Source organism: Ranitomeya variabilis, chromosome 1 (assembly GCF_051348905.1).
Source record: "Ranitomeya variabilis isolate aRanVar5 chromosome 1, aRanVar5.hap1, whole genome shotgun sequence".
Lineage (NCBI taxonomy): Eukaryota > Metazoa > Chordata > Amphibia > Anura > Dendrobatidae > Ranitomeya > Ranitomeya variabilis.
The window spans coordinates 26,518,247-26,538,751 of record NC_135232.1 but is presented as its reverse complement, the minus strand read 5'-3'; the positions used below and the strand labels follow the sequence as shown (position 1 = coordinate 26,538,751).

Sequence of the window (20,505 nt, the reverse complement as noted above, 5' to 3'; positions counted from 1 at the left end):
GCAAAGCCCAAAAATTTCTGAAGACTCTTAAGAGAAGAGGGCTGCGTCCAATCACAAATAGCTTGAACCTTGACAGGATCCATTTCAATGGAAGAGGGGGAAAAAATATATCCCAAAAAGGAAATCCTCTGTACCCCAAAAACACACTTAGAACCCTTCACACACAAAGAATTAGACCGCAAAACCTGAAAAACCCTCCTGACTTGCTGGACATGAGAGTCCCAGTCATCCGAAAAAATCAGAATATCATCCAGATACACAATCATAAATTTATCCAAATAATCGCGAAAAATATCATGCATAAAGGACTGGAAAACTGACGGAGCATTAGAAAGACCAAAAGGCATCACTAAATACTCAAAGTGGCCCTCGGGCGTATTAAATGCGGTTTTCCACTCATCCCCCTGCCTGATTCGCACCAAATTATACGCCCCACGAAGGTCAATCTTAGAGAACCACTTGGCCCCCTTTATGCGAGCAAACAAATCAGTCAGCAACGGCAATGGGTATTGATATTTAACAGTGATTTTATTCAAAAGCCGATAATCAATACATGGTCTCAAAGAGCCGTCTTTTTTTGACACAAAGAAAAAACCGGCTCCTAAGGGAGATGACGATGGACGAATATGTCCCTTTTCCAAGGACTCCTTTATATATTCTCGCATAGCAGCGTGTTCAGGCACAGACAGATTAAATAAACGACCCTTTGGGTATTTACTACCCGGGATTAAATCTATGGCACAATCGCACTCTCGGTGCGGAGGTAATGAACCAAGCTTGGATTCTTCAAAGACGTCACGATAGTCAGACAGGAACTCAGGAATTTCAGAGGGAATGGATGATGAAATGGAAACCACAGGTACATCCCCATGAGTCCCCTTACATCCCCAGCTCAACACAGACATAGCTCTCCAGTCGAGGACTGGGTTGTGAGATTGCAGCCAAGGCAATCCTAGCACCAAATCATCATGTAGATTATACAGCACCAGAAAGCGAATAATCTCCTGGTGATCCGGATTAATACGCATAGTTACTTGTGTCCAGTATTGTGGTTTATTATTAGCCAATGGGGTGGAGTCAATCCCCTTCAGAGGAATAGGAGTCTCCAAAGGCTCTAAATCATACCCACAGCGTTTGGCAAAGGACCAATCCATAAGACTCAAAGCGGCGCCAGAGTCGACATAGGCGTCCGTGGTAATAGATGACAAAGAGCAAATCAGGGTCACAGATAGAATAAATTTAGACGGTAAGGTGCAAATGGAAACAGATTTACCAAGCTTTTTAGTGCGCTTAGAGCATGCCGATATAACATGAGTAGAATCACCACAATAGAAACACAACCCATTTTTCCGTCTAAAATTCTGCCGCTCGCTTCGGGACAGAATTCTATCACACTGCATACTCTCTGGCGACTTCTCAGTGGACACCGCCAGATGGTGCACTGGTTTGCGCTCCCGCAAACGCCTATCGATCTGAATAGCCATTGTCATGGACTCATTCAGACCCGCAGGCACAGGGAACCCCACCATAACATCCTTAATGGCATCAGAGAGACCCTCTCTGAAAGTCGCCGCCAGGGCGCACTCATTCCACTGAGTAAGCACAGACCATTTACGGAATCTTTGGCAGTAAATTTCCGCTTCATCTTGCCCCTGAGATAGGGACATCAAAGTTTTTTCTGCCTGAAGCTCCAAATGAGGTTCGTCATAAAGCAACCCCAAGGCCAGAAAAAACGCATCCACATTGAGCAACACAGGATCCCCTGGTGTCAATGAAAAAGCCCAGTCTTGAGGGTCGCCCCGGAGCAAGGAAATCACAATCCTGACCTGCTGTGCAGGGTCTCCGGCAGAGCGAGATTTCAGAGACAAAAATAATTTGCAATTATTTCAAAAATTCTGAAACCCGGATCTATTCCCCGAGAAAAATTCCGGCAAAGGAATTCTCGGCTCAGATACAGGTGCATGACAAACAAAATCTTGCAAATTTTGTACCTTCGTGGCGAGATTATTCAAACCTGCAGTTACACTCTGAAGATCCATTACAAACAGGTGGACACAGAGCCATTCAAGGGTTAAGAGGAGGAAAGAAGCAGCTAGACAGCAATTAAGGGCTAGGCAGCAAAACTCTGAGGGGAAAAAAAAAAAATTTCCCTTCAACACTTCTTTTCTCCTGCTTTAGCCCAAACAATTAACACTTTGCGGGCCGGTCAAACTGTCATGATCTCAATGGCAAGAGAACATAGCATAAGCATATATAGGAACTAGCTCTTGGAAGATGGGAACTGAGCTGACCATGAACTAAACCTAACGCACAACTAGCAGTGGCCGGGTAGCATGCCTACGTTGATTCTAGATGCCCAGCCCAGCCGGAGGACTAAATAAAGCTAGCAGAGGAAAATATTAGTCCTAGCTCACCTCTAGAGAAATACCCCGAAAGGAGACAGAGGCCCCCCACATGTATTGGCGGTGAGTTGAGATGAAATAACAAACGTAGTATGAAAATAGGTTTAGCAAATTTGAGGTCCACTTACTACATAGCAGAAGACAGAAAGGACACTTTCATGGTCAGCTGAAAACCCTATCAAAAACACCATCCAGAAATTACTTTAAAACTCTGGCATTAACTCATAACACCAGAGTGGCAATTCCCGTTCACAAGAGCTTTCCAGACACAGTAACGAAACTACAGCTGTGAACTGGAACAAAATGCAAAAACAAACATGGACAAGAGTCCAACTTATCTAGTAGTTGTCTAGGAGCAGGAACAAGCACAGAGAGGCTTCTGATAACATTGTTGACCGGCAAGCAACTAACAGAGCAGCAAGGTTATATAGCGACTCCCACATCTTGATGGGAACAGGTGAACAGAGAAGATGAAGACACCAGTTCAATTCCACCAGTAGCCACCGGGGGAGCCCAGAATCCAAATTCACAACAGATGGTTCTCTGAGACCTTGTATAGATTATCGTCTTCTAAATAAAATCACGGTCAAATTTCAGTATCCTTTGCCATTATTGTCTGATCTGTTTGCTCGGATTAAGGGGTCCAGTTGGTTCACCAAGATAGATCTTCGTGGTGCGTATAACCTTGTGCGTATTAAGCAGGGGGACGAATGGAAAACAGCATTTAATATGCCCGAAGGCCATTTTGAGTACTTGGTGATGCCTTTTGGACTCTCTAATGCTCCTTCTGTGTTTCAGTCCTTCATGCATGACATCTTCCGAGAATATCTGGATAAATTTATGATTGTGTATCTGGATGACATTTTGGTCTTTTCTGAGGATTGGGAGTCCCGTGTGAAGCAGGTCAGGATGGTATTTCAGGTCCTGCGTGCTAATGCCTTATTTGTGAAGGGCTCAAAATGTCTCTTCGGAGTACAGAAGGTTTCCTTTTTGGGTTTTATTTTTTCTCCTTCTACTATAGAGATGGACCCAGTCAAGGTCCAGGCTATTCATGACTGGACTCAGCCTACATCTGTTAAGAGTCTTCAGAAGTTCTTGGGTTTTGCTAATTTTTACCGTCGCTTCATCGCTAATTTTTCTGGCGTGGTTAAGCCCTTGACGGATTTGACCAAGAAGGGTTCTGATGTGACTAATTGGTCTCCTGCGGCCGTGGAAGCCTTTCGGGAGTTGAAGCGTCGGTTTTCTTCAGCTCCAGTCTTATGTCAGCCTGATATCTCTCTTCCTTTTCAGGTCGAGGTTGATGCTTCGGAGATTGGAGCAGGAGCTGTTTTGTCGCAGAGAAGCTCTGATGGCTCTGTGATGAAGCCATGTGCTTTCTTTTCAAGAAAGTTTTCGTCTGCCGAGCGGAATTATGATGTTGGTAATCGGGAGTTGTTGGCTATGAAGTGGGCATTTGAGGAGTGGCGACATTGGCTCGAGGGAGCTAAGCATCGTGTGGTGGTCTTGACTGATCACAAAAATCTGATTTATCTCGAGTCTGCCAAGCGGCTGAATCCTAGACAGGCTCGTTGGTCGTTGTTTTTCTCCCGTTTCGATTTCGTGGTCTCGTACCTGCCTGGTTCGAAGAACGTGAAGGCTGATGCTCTTTCTAGGAGTTTTGTGCCTGACTCTCCGGGAGTTTCAGAGCCGGCTGGTATCCTCAGAGAGGGAGTGATTTTGTCTGCCATTTCCCCAGATTTGCGACGAGTGCTGCAGAAATTTCAGGCGGATAGACCTGACCGTTGCCCACCAGAGAGACTGTTTGTCCCAGATAGATGGACCAGCAGAGTTATTTCCGAGGTTCATTCTTCAGTGTTGGCAGGTCATCCTGGGATTTTTGGTACCAGAGATTTGGTGGCTAGGTCCTTCTGGTGGCCTTCCTTGTCGCGGGATGTGCGTTCCTTTGTGCAGTCCTGTGGGATTTGTGCTCGGGCTAAGCCTTGCTGTTCTCGTGCCAGCGGTTTGCTTTTGCCTTTGCCTGTCCCAAGAGGCCTTGGACGCACATTTCCATGGATTTTATATCGGATCTTCCAGTCTCTCAGAGAATGTCTGTCATCTGGGTGGTGTGTGATCGTTTTTTCAAAATGGTCCATTTGGTGCCCTTGCCTAAGTTGCCTTCCTCCTCCGATTTGGTTCCTCTATTTTTTCAGAATGTGGTTTGCTTGCACTGCGTCCCTGAAAATATTGTGTCTGACAGAGGATCCCAGTTTGTGTCCAGATTTTGGCGGATCTTTTGTGCTAAGATGGGCATTGATTTGTCTTTTTCGTCGGCCTTCCATCCTCAGACGAATGGCCAATCCGAGCGAACTAATCAGACCTTGGAAACTTATTTAAGATGTTTTGTTTCTGCTGATCAGGATGATTGGGTGACTTTTTTGCCATTGGCCGAGTTTGCCCTTAATAATCGGGCTAGTTCTGCTACTTTGGTTTCGCCTTTTTTCTGCAATTCTGGTTTTCATCCTCGTTTTTCCTCGGGTCAGGTTGAGCCTTCTGACTGCCCTGGGGTGGATTCTGTGGTGGATAGGTTGCAGCAGATTTGGAACCATGTGGTGGACAATTTGAAGTTGTCACAGGAGAAAGCTCAGCGCTTTGCCAACCGCCGTCGCGGTGTGGGTCCCCGACTTCGTGTTGGGGATTTGGTATGGCTGTCCTCTCGGTATGTTCCTATGAAGGTCTCCTCTCCTAAATTCAAGCCTCGCTTCATCGGTCCTTATAAGATTTTGGAAATCCTTAACCCGGTGTCATTTCGTTTGGACCTCCCAGCGTCGTTTGCCATTCATAATGTGTTCCATAGGTCTTTGTTGCGGAGGTATGTGGTGCCTGTGGTTCCTTCTGTTGAGTCTCCTGCTCCGGTGCTGGTTGAGGGCGAATTGGAGTACGTGGTGGAGAAGATCTTGGATTCTCGTATTTCTAGACGGAGGCTGCAGTATTTGGTTAAGTGGAAGGGCTATGGTCAGGAGGATAATTCCTGGGTTGTCGCCTCTGATGTTCATGCGGCCGATTTGGTTCGTGCCTTCCATGTGGCTCATCCTGATCGCCCTGGGGGTTTTGATGAGGGTTCGGTGACCCCTCCTCAAGGGGGGGGGTACTGTTGTGAACTCTATTTTTGGGCTCCCTCTTGTGGTCACAAGTGGTACTGTGTGAGTGCTGTCTTTGGGCTCCCTCTGGTGGCTCTTTGTGTCTTTCTGCAGGTCTGTGGCTGGGATCAGCTGTCTCGTTATCTCTTAGTTGGTTTCCTATTTAGCTCACCTGGACTTTCAGTTGTTGCCTGCTGTCTATGTATTCAGTGCTATTCTGATCCCTTCTGACTACCTTCGTTATCAGTCTCTCCAAGAGAAGCTAAGTTTCTGTTTGTTCATTTTTTGATCATCAGTGTTCATATGTTTCTTGGTTTATTTTTGTTCCTTGTCCAGCTTGCTAATATGTGATTTCCTTGCTTGCTGGTAGCTATAGGGGGCTGAGTTTCTCCCCTCACACTGTTAGTTGGTGTGGGGGTTCTTGAATTCTCAGCGTGGATATTTTGTAGGGTTTTCTACTGACCGCACAGTTTCCTATCTGTCTTCTGCTATCTAGTATTAGTGGGCCTCATTTGCTAAATCTGTTTTCATTTCTACGTTTGTATTTTCCCCTTACCTCACCGTTATTATTTGTTGGGGGCTTTCTATATCTTTGGGGTTATTTCTCTGAGGCAAGTGAGGTCTTACTTTCTCTCTAGGGGTAGCTAGTTTCTCAGGTTGCGTCGAGACGTCCAGGAATTTAGGCACGTTCACCGGCTACCTTTAGTGTGTTTGGTTAGGATCAGGTTTGCGGTCAGTCCAGTTACCACCTCCCTAGAGCTTGTTCTATGTTCAGTAACTTAGCTAGTCCGTTCTGTGATCCTCAGCCACTAAGGATCATAACAGGTAATACCGCCATATACTGCAGGAATATTATACTATACAGTGCTACTACTGCCATATACTTCAAGAATAATATACTATACAGTGCTAATACCGCTATATATTGCTGGAATAAAATACTATACAGTGGTAATACCGCCATATACTGCAAGAATAATATACAATACAGTGCTAATACCGCCATAAATTGCAGGAATAAAATACTATACAGTGGTAATACCGCCATATACTGCAAGAATAATATACTATACAGCACTGATACAGCCATACACTGCAGGAATAATATACTATACAGCGCTAACACCACCATACACTGCAGGAATAATATACTGTACAGTGTAAATACCGCCATATACTGCAAGAATAATATACTATACAGCGCTAATACTGCCATATACTGCAGGAATAATATATTATACAGTGCTAATACCGCCATACACTGCAGGAATAATATACTATACGGTGCTAATACCGCCATATACAGCAGGAATTATTATACTATACAGTGCTAATTCCGCCATATACTGCAGGAATAATATATTATACAGTGCTAATACCGCCATATACTGTAGGAATTATTATACTATACAGTGCTAATACCGCCATATACTGCAGGAATAATATATTATACAGTGCTAATACCGCCATATACTCTAGGAATTATTATACTATACAGTGCTAATACTGCCATATACTGCAGGAATAATATACTATACAGTGCTAATATCGCCATATACTGCAGGAATAATATACTATATAGTGCTAATACCGTCATATACTGCAGGAATAATACACTATACAACGCTAATACCGCCATATACTTCAGGAATAATATACTATACAGTGCTAATACTGCCATATACTGCAGGAATAATATACTATACAGTGCTACTATCATCATATACTGCAGGAATAATATAGTATACAGTGCTAATACTGCCATATACTGCAGGAATAATATACTATACAGTGCTAATACCGCCATATACTGCAGGAATAATATACTATACAGCGCTATTACCGCCATATACTGCAGGAATAATATAGTATACAGTGCTAATACTGCCATATACTGCAGGAATATTATACTATATAGTGCCAATACCGCCATATACTGCAGGAATCATATACTATATAGTGCCAATATCGCCATATACTGTAGGAATAATATACTATACAGTGCTATTACTGCCATATACTGCAGGAATAATATAGTATACAGTGCTAATACTGCCATATACTGCAGGAATATTATACTATATAGTGCCAATACCGCCATATACTGCAGGAATCATATACTATATAGTGCCAATACTGCCATACACTGCAGGAATAATATACTATACAGTGCTAATACTGCCATATACTGCAGGAATATTATACTATATAGTGCCAATACCGCCATATACTGCAGGAATAATATACTATATAGTGCCAATACCGCCATATACTGCAGGAATCATATACTATATAGTGCCAATACTGCCATACACTGCAGGAATAATATACTATACAGTGCTAATATCGCCATATACTGCAGGAATAATATACTATACAGTGGTAATACCGTCATATACTGCAGGAATCATATACTATATAGTGCCAATATCGCCATATACTGCAGGAATAATATACTATATAGTGCCAATACCGCCATATACTGCAGGAATCATATACTATATAGTGCCAATATCGCCATATACTGCAGGAATAATATACTATATAGTGCCAATACCGCCATATACTGCAGGAATCATATACTATATAGTGCCAATATCGCCATATACTGCACGAATAATATACTATATAGTGCCAATATCGCCATATACTGCAGGAATAATATACTATACAGCGGCAATGTAGCAGTGCCTGGCACTATTACACACCTCCTTACAATAACATCAGTGACCCAACACAACCCGATACAGAAGTAATGTATAAATATTACCGCCATACCATTAATAATCAATACATAATCCGTGTTTTCCAGTGGTCGGCTCATGGCACACGGGATCAGGGGGAGATTCTGCCATTCAGGCCTTCCCCTGATCAATATGAGTCCTGGTAAACTCTCTAGGGGGCCACGAGTTCGGGGGGCGGCCATGTGTATGTGACCACAGATGCACAACGCTGGGGACCCATAAGATCCAATTGTAGGGGGGCATAGACCCCGGGGGTCGGCTCCACTGCAGTCCCCACATTTATAGGATTTGTCGGCGCCGCTTCCTTCGCTGATCTAATCGTTCCCACCAGGAATCAATGAGGTTCCTATTTCTGCGGCTTCCCCCATTATCAGTGCAGGGCATGGCGTCCTGATGCTGGAGATGAGAGCGCCTATTGCTGAAGCTCTTGGCCGGACCCCTTCCTGAAATATGGCATTCAGGAGGTCATGAATGGAGGACGACCTGGTACAGGAACCTTCTCCAGTCCCACCAGCAGGACCATCTCCACCACACAGACATGCAGGATGCACAGCATGTCTCCCACCAAGCGTAGAGCCAACATCCCCCACCCGGAGCTCTGGATGGAGGCCACTGGTGGAGTAGGCCACACGTGCTATTGATCAGACCACTCCACCCTTTCATCCATGGCAGCTGGCACTGTTCTGCATCATTTCTACCCAAGAGATTGGCAACATGTCCCCAAGCAAGTTTCATGGGGCAATTACAATGAACCCAGAGCTAAAATCACGCCGGGGTAGTGACCGGATCATAGGGTATGTGATCATGGAGGGCCAAGCAGGATTAGTGGTGGCACACACTTGGTGACCATCCGTCCCCTCTACCACGGCTTTAGTTGGCTCTATCTCCAGACACTATTGAGGTCTCCACCTTGGTGCAAGGCCCCGATACCATCCATAAGTAAGAATACACAGCCTCAGGTGTCATGGAGTCTGTACAGAGGGACACAGGTCCCAGTGGCTCCATATCTGGGGGTTTAGGCGCTCTGCGGGCTGTCGTTTCCCTACCGTATGGATAATGCACCGTCCGATGGAACGAGCCTCAATGGGACGCCATAGAAATCCAAGAGAAGACGCCCTGAGATCATACAGCCTGGACTAAAACATTGAAAACATATCCAAACACATTTTACTATTGGGAGTCCGACCTCCTCCAGGACTGAGCTGCAGTACCGGGCACGGGCACCCATACTGCCGGTGTAATCCATGGACAGGATGCTCTGCTAGGCTAAATGGCAAAGAAAAGACCCTCAACAATCAAACATTAATGGTTCATCTCTATGTATTACTTGTGGTGGTCCGACCTCCTCCAGGACTGAGCTGCAGTCACAGGCACGGGCACCCATACAGCCGGTGTAAGATATAAAGAGGATGCTTTCATGTGCTGACTGACAATGATAAGACCCCCACTAATCAAACATATCTTTATGTATATCACTGGTGGTGGTCGGACCTCCTCCGAGGCTGAGCTGCAGTACCGGACACGGGCACCCATACTGCTGGTGTTAACCATGAAAGTGATGCTTTATTGTGCTGACCCTCAGGAGATGGACTCCCACTGATGAAACTCTGATAGCCATTACCTTCTATTTCTGACTGTTGGGGGTCCGACCTCCTCCAGGACTGACCTGCAGGACCGTGCACAGTCACTATGAAGAGGATTCCAATGCCAACAGTCAGAAGTCGGCCCCCCACAATCAAGCATTGATTGCCTATTCTTCTCATGTTACTGGGGGTCTGACCTCCTCTAGGACTGACCTGCAGGACCGGGCACAGTCACTATGAAGAGAAGTCGGACCTCCACAATCAAGCATTGATGGCCTGTTCTTCTCATGTTACTGGGGGTCTGACCTCCTTTAGGACTGACCTGCAGGACCAGGCACAGTCACTATGAAGAGAAGTCGGACCCCCATAATCAAGCATTGATGGCCTGTTCTTCTCATGTTACTGGGGGTCTGACCTCCTCTAGGACTGAGCTGCAGGACCGGGCACAGTCACTATGAAGAGAAGTCAGACCCCCATAATCAAGCATTGATGGCCTGTTCTTCTCATGTTACTGGGGGTCTGACCTCCTTTAGGACTGAGCTGCAGGACCGGGCACAGTCACTATGAAGAGAAGTCGGACCCCCATAATCAAGCATTGATTGCCTATTCTTCTCATGTTACTGGGGGTCTGACCTCCTCTAGGACTGACCTGCAGGACCAGGCACAGTCACTATGGAGAGAAGTCGGACCCCCATAATCAAGCATTGATTGCCTATTCTTCTCATGTTACTGGGGGTCTGACCTCCTTTAGGACTGACCTGCAGGACCGGGCACAGTCACTATGAAGAGAAGTCGGACCTCCACAATCAAGCATTGATGGTCTGTTCTTCTCTGTTACTGGGGGATCAGACCTCCTTTAGGACTGAGCTGCAGGACCGGGCACAGTCACTAAGGCCAGTGTAATCTATGAAGACCATGAATTATTGTGCTGGAGGTCAAACTCCACCAATCATTTATGGTCGAGGTCCTCAATCTTGTGGTCCCTGAGAACCCCCTCCAGGTAACAGAGCAAGGTGAGGATTTCATCGTCCCCAGAGCTGCGGGGTCAGAAGGAGCTGATGTCTTTACATTGTGCTAAAATATAGGTGGGAATCAGATCTGCCCGAAGCTGCACCACCCAAAGATGGAAGCGTCTCAGGAGAAATTAATATTCTGCAGATCATCGCTGCTGCCAGGGATGAGGCCGGCATAAAGCCATGGTCACACCGCACAGCAACTGCGGAGCCAGATCAGAGCGGATCCCATGCACACAGATGTAGCAGAGCCGAGCAGGTCAGTTAGTGATGCCACAAATATGAGTCGCCCCAAACATGTCCCTGCTGCACTGACCATCTCAGCTCTGCTGCACTCAATCTCAGCTCTGCTGCACTGACCATCTCAGCTCTGTTACACTGACCATCTCAGCTCTGCTACACTGACCATCTCAGCTCTGCTACACTGACCATCTCAGCTCTGCTGCACTCAATCTCAGCTCTGCTGCACTGACCATCTCAGCTCTGCTACACTGACCATCTCAGCTCTGCTTCACTGACCATCTCAGATCTGCTGCACTCAATCTCAGCTCTGCTGCACTGACCATCTCAGCTCTGCTGCACTGACCATCTCAGCTCTGCTGCACTGACCATCTCAGCTCTGCTACACTGACCATCTCAGCTCTACTACACTGACCATCTCAGCTCTCCTGCACTCAATCTCAGCTCTGCTGCACTGACCATCTCAGCTCTGCTGCACTGACCATCTCAGCTCTGCTGCACTGACCATCTCAGCTCTGCTGCACTGACCATCTCAGCTCTGCTGCACTGACCATCTCAGCTCTGCTGCACTGACCATCTCAGCTCTCCTGCACTGACCATCTCAGCTCTGCTGCACTGACCATCTCAGCTCTGCTACACTGACCATCTCAGCTCTGCTGCACTGACCATCTCAGCTCTGCTGCACTGACCATCTCAGCTCTGCTGCACTGACCATCTCAGCTCTGCTGCACTCAATCTCAGCTCTGCTGCACTGACCATCTCAGCTCTGTTACACTGACCATCTCAGCTCTGCTACACTGACCATCTCAGCTCTGCTACACTGACCATCTCAGCTCTGCTGCACTCAATCTCAGCTCTGCTGCACTGACCATCTCAGCTCTGCTACACTGACCATCTCAGCTCTGCTTCACTGACCATCTCAGATCTGCTGCACTCAATCTCAGCTCTGCTGCACTGACCATCTCAGCTCTGCTGCACTGACCATCTCAGCTCTGCTGCACTGACCATCTCAGCTCTGCTACACTGACCATCTCAGCTCTACTACACTGACCATCTCAGCTCTCCTGCACTCAATCTCAGCTCTGCTGCACTGACCATCTCAGCTCTGCTGCACTGACCATCTCAGCTCTGCTGCACTGACCATCTCAGCTCTGCTGCACTGACCATCTCAGCTCTGCTGCACTGACCATCTCAGCTCTGCTGCACTGACCATCTCAGCTCTCCTGCACTGACCATCTCAGCTCTGCTGCACTGACCATCTCAGCTCTGCTACACTGACCATCTCAGCTCTGCTGCACTGACCATCTCAGCTCTGCTGCACTGACCATCTCAGCTCTGCTGCACTGACCATCTCAGCTCTCCTGCACTCAATCTCAGCTCTGCTGCACTGACCATCTCAGCTCTGCTGCACTGACCATCTCAGCTCTGCTACACTGACCATCTCAGCTCTGCTGCACTGACCATCTCAGCTCTCCTGCACTCAATCTCAGCTCTGCTGCACTCAATCTCAGCTCTGCTGCACTGACCATCTCAGCTCTGCTGCACTCAATCTCAGCTCTGCTGCACTGACCATCTCAGCTCTGCTGCACTGACCATCTCAGCTCTGCTGCACTGACCATCTCAGCTCTCCTGCACTGACCATCTCAGCTCTGCTACACTGACCATCTCAGCTCTACTACACTGACCATCTCAGCTCTCCTGCACTCAATCTCAGCTCTGCTGCACTGACCATCTCAGCTCTGCTGCACTGACCATCTCAGCTCTGCTGCACTGACCATCTCAGCTCTGCTGCACTGACCATCTCAGCTCTCCTGCACTGACCATCTCAGCTCTGCTGCACTGACCATCTCAGCTCTGCTACACTGACCATCTCAGCTCTGCTGCACTGACCATCTCAGCTCTCCTGCACTCAATCTCAGCTCTGCTGCACTCAATCTCAGCTCTGCTGCACTGACCATCTCAGCTCTGCTGCACTGACCATCTCAGCTCTGCTACATCTCCTATGTAGGTTTTTTGGGGGGGAAATTGCAGCAGAGCTGAAACAAAAGGCGGCATTGCCGAGCTGCGATGTAGTGCCGGTGCAGATCTGCCGTAGTGTGCGCCAAATCTGTGCAGAACATAATCCCCTGATTTTACCTCCTAGACCTTGAACGATTGAGGAATGCCTCAGACGGCCCGGATTAGCATGCGGAAAAGGGGAAATAGAAGGGGGCTTTGTGCAGGAGGGGGGGGGGGATATTTTAGGTCCAAATTTGGAATTTACTATTGGTATTTGGGTGTGATGGGATGAAGGAAAAAGGGGGCTGGCTGCAAATGACGAAAACCCATAATATGCATTATTTATATGACATATTCCACAGAGGGGGACGAATCCCAATGGAGACCGGAGAGCAGGGCACTGATGTCCCAGAGCCAGGGCGCCATTTGGCAGCCAGATGACCAGTAATAGCCGGGTACTCACCAATGGAAGCCTCCTATGCTGCTGTCTGCGGCTGTCAGTGCTGGGCAGCCTTCCTCCTGTGCAGCCTCCTCCTGTGCAGCCTTCCTCCTGTGCAGCCTTCCTCCTGTGCCTGTCAGTGCTGGGCAGCCTCCTCCTGTGCCTGTCAGTGCTGGGCAGCCCTCCTCCTGTGCCTGTCAGTGCTGGGCAGCCTTCTCCTGTGCAGCCTTCCTCCTGTGCCTGTCAGTGCTGGGCAGCCTCCTCCTGTGCCTGTCAGTGCTGGGCAGCCTCCTCCTGTGCCTGTCAGTGCTGGGCAGCCTCCTTCTGTGCCTGTCAGTGCTGGGCAGCCTCCTCCTGTGCCTGTCAGTGCTGGGCAGCCTCCTCCTGTGCAGCCTTCCTCCTGTGCCTGTCAGTGCTGGGCAGCCTTCCTCCTGTGCCTGTCAGTGCTGGGCAGCCTCCTCCTGTGCCTGTCAGTGCTGGGCAGCCTCCTCCTGTGCCTGTCAGTGCTGGGCAGCCTCCTTCTGTGCCTGTCAGTGCTGGGCAGCCTCCTCCTGTGCCTGTCAGTGCTGGGCAGCCTCCTCCTGTGCAGCCTTCCTCCTGTGCCTGTCAGTGCTGGGCAGCCTCCTCCTGTGCAGCCTTCCTCCTGTGCCTGCCCAGCTCACCAGCTCAGTCCTCCTCCTCCTCCTCCTCCTCCTCCTGCTTAGACCAGCTCTGCTCAGCCACTCACAGCCCCCTGGATACTGTATGCTTCTAATCAGATGCTGGCAGCCCACTAAGCCCAGGAATGTGCTGTGATGTTACTGCCCGGCTACTCCTCCACATTAACCCTTCCTAGGCTGCATCCCCTAGCATGTGTCTGGCTGGGTTCAGGGCTGCATCCTGTGCAGGGAAGGGTTTGGGGAGGTGCTGCGTTTGCATTGGGATGTGTCACTGTGCACATTTTTGGGAGGGTTCCTGATAATCACAATGTTGCTCTTGTTTTGCCTGCTCAGCAGTAACAGCATCACACATTGGATACATGTTGTAACACTTTCATAAGCATCATCATCACCATGTCATGCCTAAAGTCCCTGCTTTTGCCTCTTAGTCCCTGTTAACTGCCTGTTTTTCTCCCAAAATATTTAGAATTAAGAGTCCTCAGTGGTTGATACCTTTTAATGGCTAACTGAAAAGATGGTAACAAATTGCAAACCTGTCAAAAACTGAACTCCTCGTGTTCTCTCCCTCTACTAACCTACCTTTGCCTGACATTGCCATCTCCGTGTGCGGTTCCACCATTACTCCCAAGCAACATGCCCGCTCCCTTGGGGTCATCCTTAATTCCGAGCTTTCATTCACCCCCCACATCCGATCACTGGCTCGCTCTTCTTATCTGCATCTCAAAAACATTTCTAGAATTCGCCCTTTTCTTACTTTCGACTCTGCAAAAACTCTTACTGTCTCACTTATTCATTCTCGTCTGGACTATTGTAACTCTCTACTAATCGGCCTCCCTCTTACCAAACTCTCCCCGCTCCAATCTGTCCTGAATGCTGCTGCCAGGATCATATTCCTCACCAACCGTTACACCGATGCCTCTACCTTGTTCCAGTCATTACACTGGTTACCCATCCACTCCAGAATACAGTACAAAACTACTACCCTCATCCACAAAGCACTCCATGGCTCAGCACCACCCTACATCTCCTCTCTGGTCTCAGTCTACCACCCTACCCGTGCCCTCCGCTCCGCTAATGACCTCAGGTTAGCATCCTCAATAATCAGAACCTCCCACTCCAGTCTCCAAGACTTTACACGTGCTGCGCCGATTCTTTGGAATGCATTACCTAGGTTAATACGATTAATCCCCAATCCCCACAGTTTTAAGCGCGCCCTAAAAACGCATTTGTTCAGACTGGCCTACCGCCTCAACGCATTAACCTAACTATCCCTGTGTGGCCTAATTAAAAAAAAAAAAAAAACATAATCAGGTTCCTCGCATCATGTTCTCATACACTTTATGCAGTTAATAGCCTCTGTGTCTGTACTGCTACATACTTAGGCAGTTAACTGGTTCATGCAGCTTTACATGAACACCCGAGCCTTACACTATGGCTGGTCCAAATAACTAAAGCAATTGTTACCACCCACCTCTCGTGTCTCCCCTTTTCCTCATAGTTTGTAAGCTTGCGAGCAGGGCCCTCATTCCTCCTGGTATCTGTTTTGAACTGTGATTTCTGTTATGCTGTAATGTCTATTGTCTGTACAAGTCCCCTCTATAAGTTGTAAAGCGCTGCGGAATATGTTGGCGCTATATAAATAAAATTATTATTATATTGCAAGCTTTCGAGACTACTCAGGTCTCTTCATCAGGCATAGACTAATACATCTGAAGAACCACATATTTATGCACAATACAGCCCAGAAATAATGCCATAGATAAGAAAGGTGACGTGAAGCAGAACTACCATTATGTGAGAGTGATAAACAGTTGTGTCCATAAATATTGGAACAGTTCATAAATAAGGAATGTGAATGTTTTATTGTCCTCTGATTGGGGTCTGGTTCTGTGTTGTGATGCCCCCACATGGTCTGAGGAGCAAACTCCTTAATTGATGTAATAAGAAATAAATCCATGCGACACATTCATTCCTGCACTTAGAGTGTCAAAGGTCGTCATCAGCTTATATTTCCAGACTTTTCTGTCTCTCTGAGATTTGAAGTTACCTTTTAATACAAGTAATTTCATGTCCATAATGCTGTGATCAGGGAGACAAGAATGTTTGGCCACAGGTAGATCTATTCGTTTCTATCTTATTGTGTGGCGATGAGAGTTCATCCTTGTTCTCAGTTCTCAGTTTTTGTCCTGTCTCCCCCACATACAGACCCCCAGTTGGACATTTAGTACAAATAATTAGGTACACCACATTAGAAGTGATGCAGCTGAAAGTACCTGGGATCTTGTAGTCCTGATCTGAATTGGGGATCTTTATCTTGTCCATGGTCATTATAAATGGACAGGTTTTACATTTTTTCGGGTTGCAAGGAAAGGTTCCTGCAGCTGTTGGAGAGGACAGGGAGCTTCTGACAATGATTCTTCTTAGATTTGGGGGCTGCCTAAAACACAGTACTGGGAGGTCTGGAAAAATGGATTGTAAGCGGGCATATTTTTGTAGTAAAGGTTGTAATTTCCGTGCAGCTCCCCTTAGCACCTCCAGATTTGGATTGTAGGTGACCACTAGAGGCACCCGGTTATTTTCTTCTTTAGTTTTGTAATGTAGCAGGTGATTCCTTGATATTCTGGTGGCTCTTGTGATCTGATTTTCAATTGTTCTTGGATGGTAGCCCTGATTCAAAAAGGTCTTTCTGAGGTGACCAAGGTGTTCATCCCTATCCATTGGGTTGGAACATATACGATTGTATCTGACGGCTTGGCTGTAGACAATAGAGTTTTTTTTATGTGTTTTGGATGGAAACTGTCCCATTTAAGGTATGTTGGACAGTCGATTGGCTTCTGATACAGGGATGTTTGGCTACGTTCACATTAGCGTTAAGCTAATGTGCGTCGGGTTTGCGTCGGCGACGCAGCGGCGACGCATGCGTCATGCGCCCCCTATACTTAACATGGGGGACGCATGCGTTTTTTTTTGTTGCGTTGTGCCACACATGCGTCTTTTTTGCCGCAAGCGTCGGACCAAGAAAACGCAACAAGTTGCATTTTTCTTGCGTCCGATTTTCGGCAAAAACCGACGCATGCGTCGCAAAACGCAGCGTTTTTGCGTGCGTTTTGCCGCGTTTTTGCGTGCGTTGTGCGTTGCGTCGCCGACGCAGCGGCGCACAACGCTAGTGTGAACTTAGCCTTTCTGGGACAGTTTCCATCCAAAGCACATAAAAAAACTCTTGTCTACAGCCAGTCCATCAGATACAGTCGTATCTGTTCCAACCCCATGGACAGGGATGATCACCTTGGTCGCCTCAGAAAGACCTTCTTGAATCAGGGCTACCATCCAAGAACAATTGAAAACCAAATTACAAGAGCAACTAGAATATCATGGAATTTCTCACCCATCCCTTGTAGATTGTGAGCCCTCGCGGGCAGGGTCCTCTCTCCTCCTGTACCAGTTATGACTTGTATTGTTTAAGATTATTGTGCTTGTTTTTATTATGTATACCCCTCCTCACATGTAAAGCGCCATGGAATAAATGGCGCTATAACAATAAATAATAATAATAAATAATAATAAAATGTCCAACTGGGGGTCTGTATGTGGGGGAGACAGGGCAAAAACTGAGAACAAGGATGAACTCTCATCGCCATACAATAAGAGAAAAAATAATGGATCTACCTGTGGCCAAGCATTTTTGTCTCCCTGATCATGGACATGAGATTACTTGTATTAAAGGGTAATTTCAAAGATCAGAGAGACAGAAAAGTCTGGAAATATAAGCTGATGACGACCTTTGACACACTCAGTGCAGGAATTAATGTGTCGCACGGATTTATGTCTTTTTACATTAATTAAGGAATTTGCTCCTCTGACCATTTGGGGTCATCATAACAGAACCAGACCCCAATCAGAGGACAATAAAACATCCACACTCTTTATCTATGAACTGTTCCAATATTCATAGACACAACTGTTTATCACTCTCACATAATGGTAATTCTGCCTCATGTCACCTGTCTTATCTATGGCATTATTTCTGGGCTGTATTGTGCATGAATATGTGATTCTTCAGAATTTGTATTAGTCTATGCCTGATGAAGAGACCTGAGTAGTCTCCAAAGCTGCAATTTGTTACCATCTTTTCAGTTAGCCAGTTAGTTTTTCTTCATTGTTGCCAGAAGCCGCTGGCAACACCAGCCCCTCAGCACCTCGGCACCGCGGATCTGGACTTATTGGCGCCATTCCCTATAGCGGTTTCTCGCCCTCCCGGTGCGCCCAACTCCTTATACACCCTCCAGGACCCCCGAGGTGTTTTTGCCAGGTTTCTCACATGTGTACGCGGGCCTTTTAGGCCTATGCATTGCGCTGTTCTGCCTCCAGTTTCTTGAGAGATGTTTCTGATGAAGGTCTTGTGACCGAAAACGTTTAAACACTCTTGAACTGGTCGCACAAATAAACAAAACTTTCACGTTTATCTTGCAAATGAATCTCTGAGTGCCAAGTACTTTATTATTTGCATCTCTGATCAGTCTTCTCCTTGTGTGAGATGAAAGTTTAGAGGGACGGCCGGGTCTTGGTAGATTTGCAGTGGTATGATGCTCCTTCCATTTCCATATGATCGCTTGCACAGTGCTCCTCGGGATGTTTAAAGTTTTGGAAATCATTTTGTATCCAAATCCGGCTTTAACCTTCTCCACAACAGTATCACGGACCTGCCTGTTGTGTTCCTTGGTCTTTATGATGCTCTCTGTGCTTCAGAGCCCTGAGACTATCACAGAGCAGGTGCATTTATACGGAGACTTGATTACACACAGGTGGATTATATTTATCATCATTAGGCATTTAGGACAACATTGGATCATTCAGAGATCCACAATGAACTTCTGCACTGAAAGTAAAGGGGCCGAATAATATTGCACGCCCCACTTTTTCAGTTTTTGACTTTCCACAAAAATTTAAAATAACCAATACATTTCAATCAACTTCACAATTGTGTTCCACTTGTTGTTTCTTCACCAAAAATTTACCTTTGGTACCTTTATGTTTGAAGCATGATATGTGGGAAAAGGTTGAAAAGTTCCAGGGGGGCGAATACTTTCGCAAGGCACTGTACCGCTCTGGTTCCTAAAATGCAATTTTATAAGTGATAGTGACATTTAGTTTTTGGTCGAAATTGCAGCAAATCATTTAATAAAATTTAGTGATGAGCGCACGTGGTGGGATAAGGTGCTCAGCGAGTATGCTCAACTGCTAACCGAGTGACTTCGGCATGCTCGAAAAATATGTTCGAGTCTTCGTGGCTGTTCGACAGCCTCAACACATGCAGGGATTACCTAATAAGCAGGCCTAACAAACAGGCAATCCCTGCATGTGTTGCAGCTGTCGAACAGCCTCGAGGACTCGCATATTTTTCGAGCACGCAGGAGTCACTCGGTTAGCAGTTGAGCATACTCGGTGAACACCTTATCACACCAGGTGCGCTCATCACTAGATTTTATTTAATGATTTGTTGCAATATGGACCAATAAAAAAGTCGCCATTCAGATTATTTTGATACTTTTTATATAGCTATACAGGAAAAAAAATCAATATATTTCATGGTTAAGGTTAACATTAACTCCTCGTGGCCCAGTTGGGAGAAGAAGGTAACAGGCAGGCGTATCATTGGGCCCTTTGCAGTCCAATAATTCCTCATAATGCACAATTCCCCCTGCTTTGGAGGTAGAAGTGGCCCCCTGACATCTTGGGGCCCCTGTGTGGCTGCACCAATTATATGTCCGTCCCTGGGCATTATGATTATTGGACAGCACAGGGCCCATATACTGTTTTTGCACAGGGGCCCTCTGCAATCTGTGTCCACCCCAGAGGAGACAATGAGTTCTCCTTTCTCTGGTGATCAGAGGGGGCTTCACAACGATCTAAAAATTCAGATTATTTTTGCGTACTGGAGTATCCTTTTAAGTTAATCTGTCCCTTTAAAAAGTTGGGCATGCAAATTAGCTCTTTTCCAGACGGAAGAAAGCTGGATCTATGTGGCCCTATGTGCTGAGGAAGAGCCATCTGTGGATGGAGGTTCTTCTCCTTTTGGAGGAGACTACTATCCTTATTCTTGTTGAGTGGCTCATTAATACTGATTTATATGGGAGCTACCGCCAGTAGGTGGAGCTGGAGATGCAGTTTTCATCCTCATGGAGGAGAGATAATTTGCATATTTTTTTTCCCAGGGAGCATTGCTTTGCCTATAAGTCTCCGTGAGTGGAATTTGCAGCTCCAGAGACCATCTATCTATCCGCCCATTAGATCTTCTGGAGAATCTGGCACTC

General features: G+C 46.7%; 1 protein-coding gene across 5 annotated transcripts in view; it reads right to left on the bottom strand.

Annotated features, from left to right (window-relative positions):
• DAB2 (DAB adaptor protein 2) overlaps window positions 1-14,187 on the bottom strand; it is a 97,253-nt gene extending 83,066 nt beyond the window's left edge. The window contains exons 1-2 of one of the 5 annotated variants that reach the window (XM_077281465.1): window positions 14,111-14,187; window positions 13,560-13,608 (exon numbers count right to left, since the gene is read on the bottom strand). The gene's annotated coding sequence lies outside the window, so the exon portion shown is untranslated. Of the gene's footprint in view, window positions 1-13,559 lie in introns of all 5 variants that reach the window. The other 4 variants (XM_077281457.1, XM_077281460.1, XM_077281469.1 and 1 more) reach the window with 4 other exon arrangements.
• Between the last annotated feature and the right edge of the window lie 6,318 nt (window positions 14,188-20,505).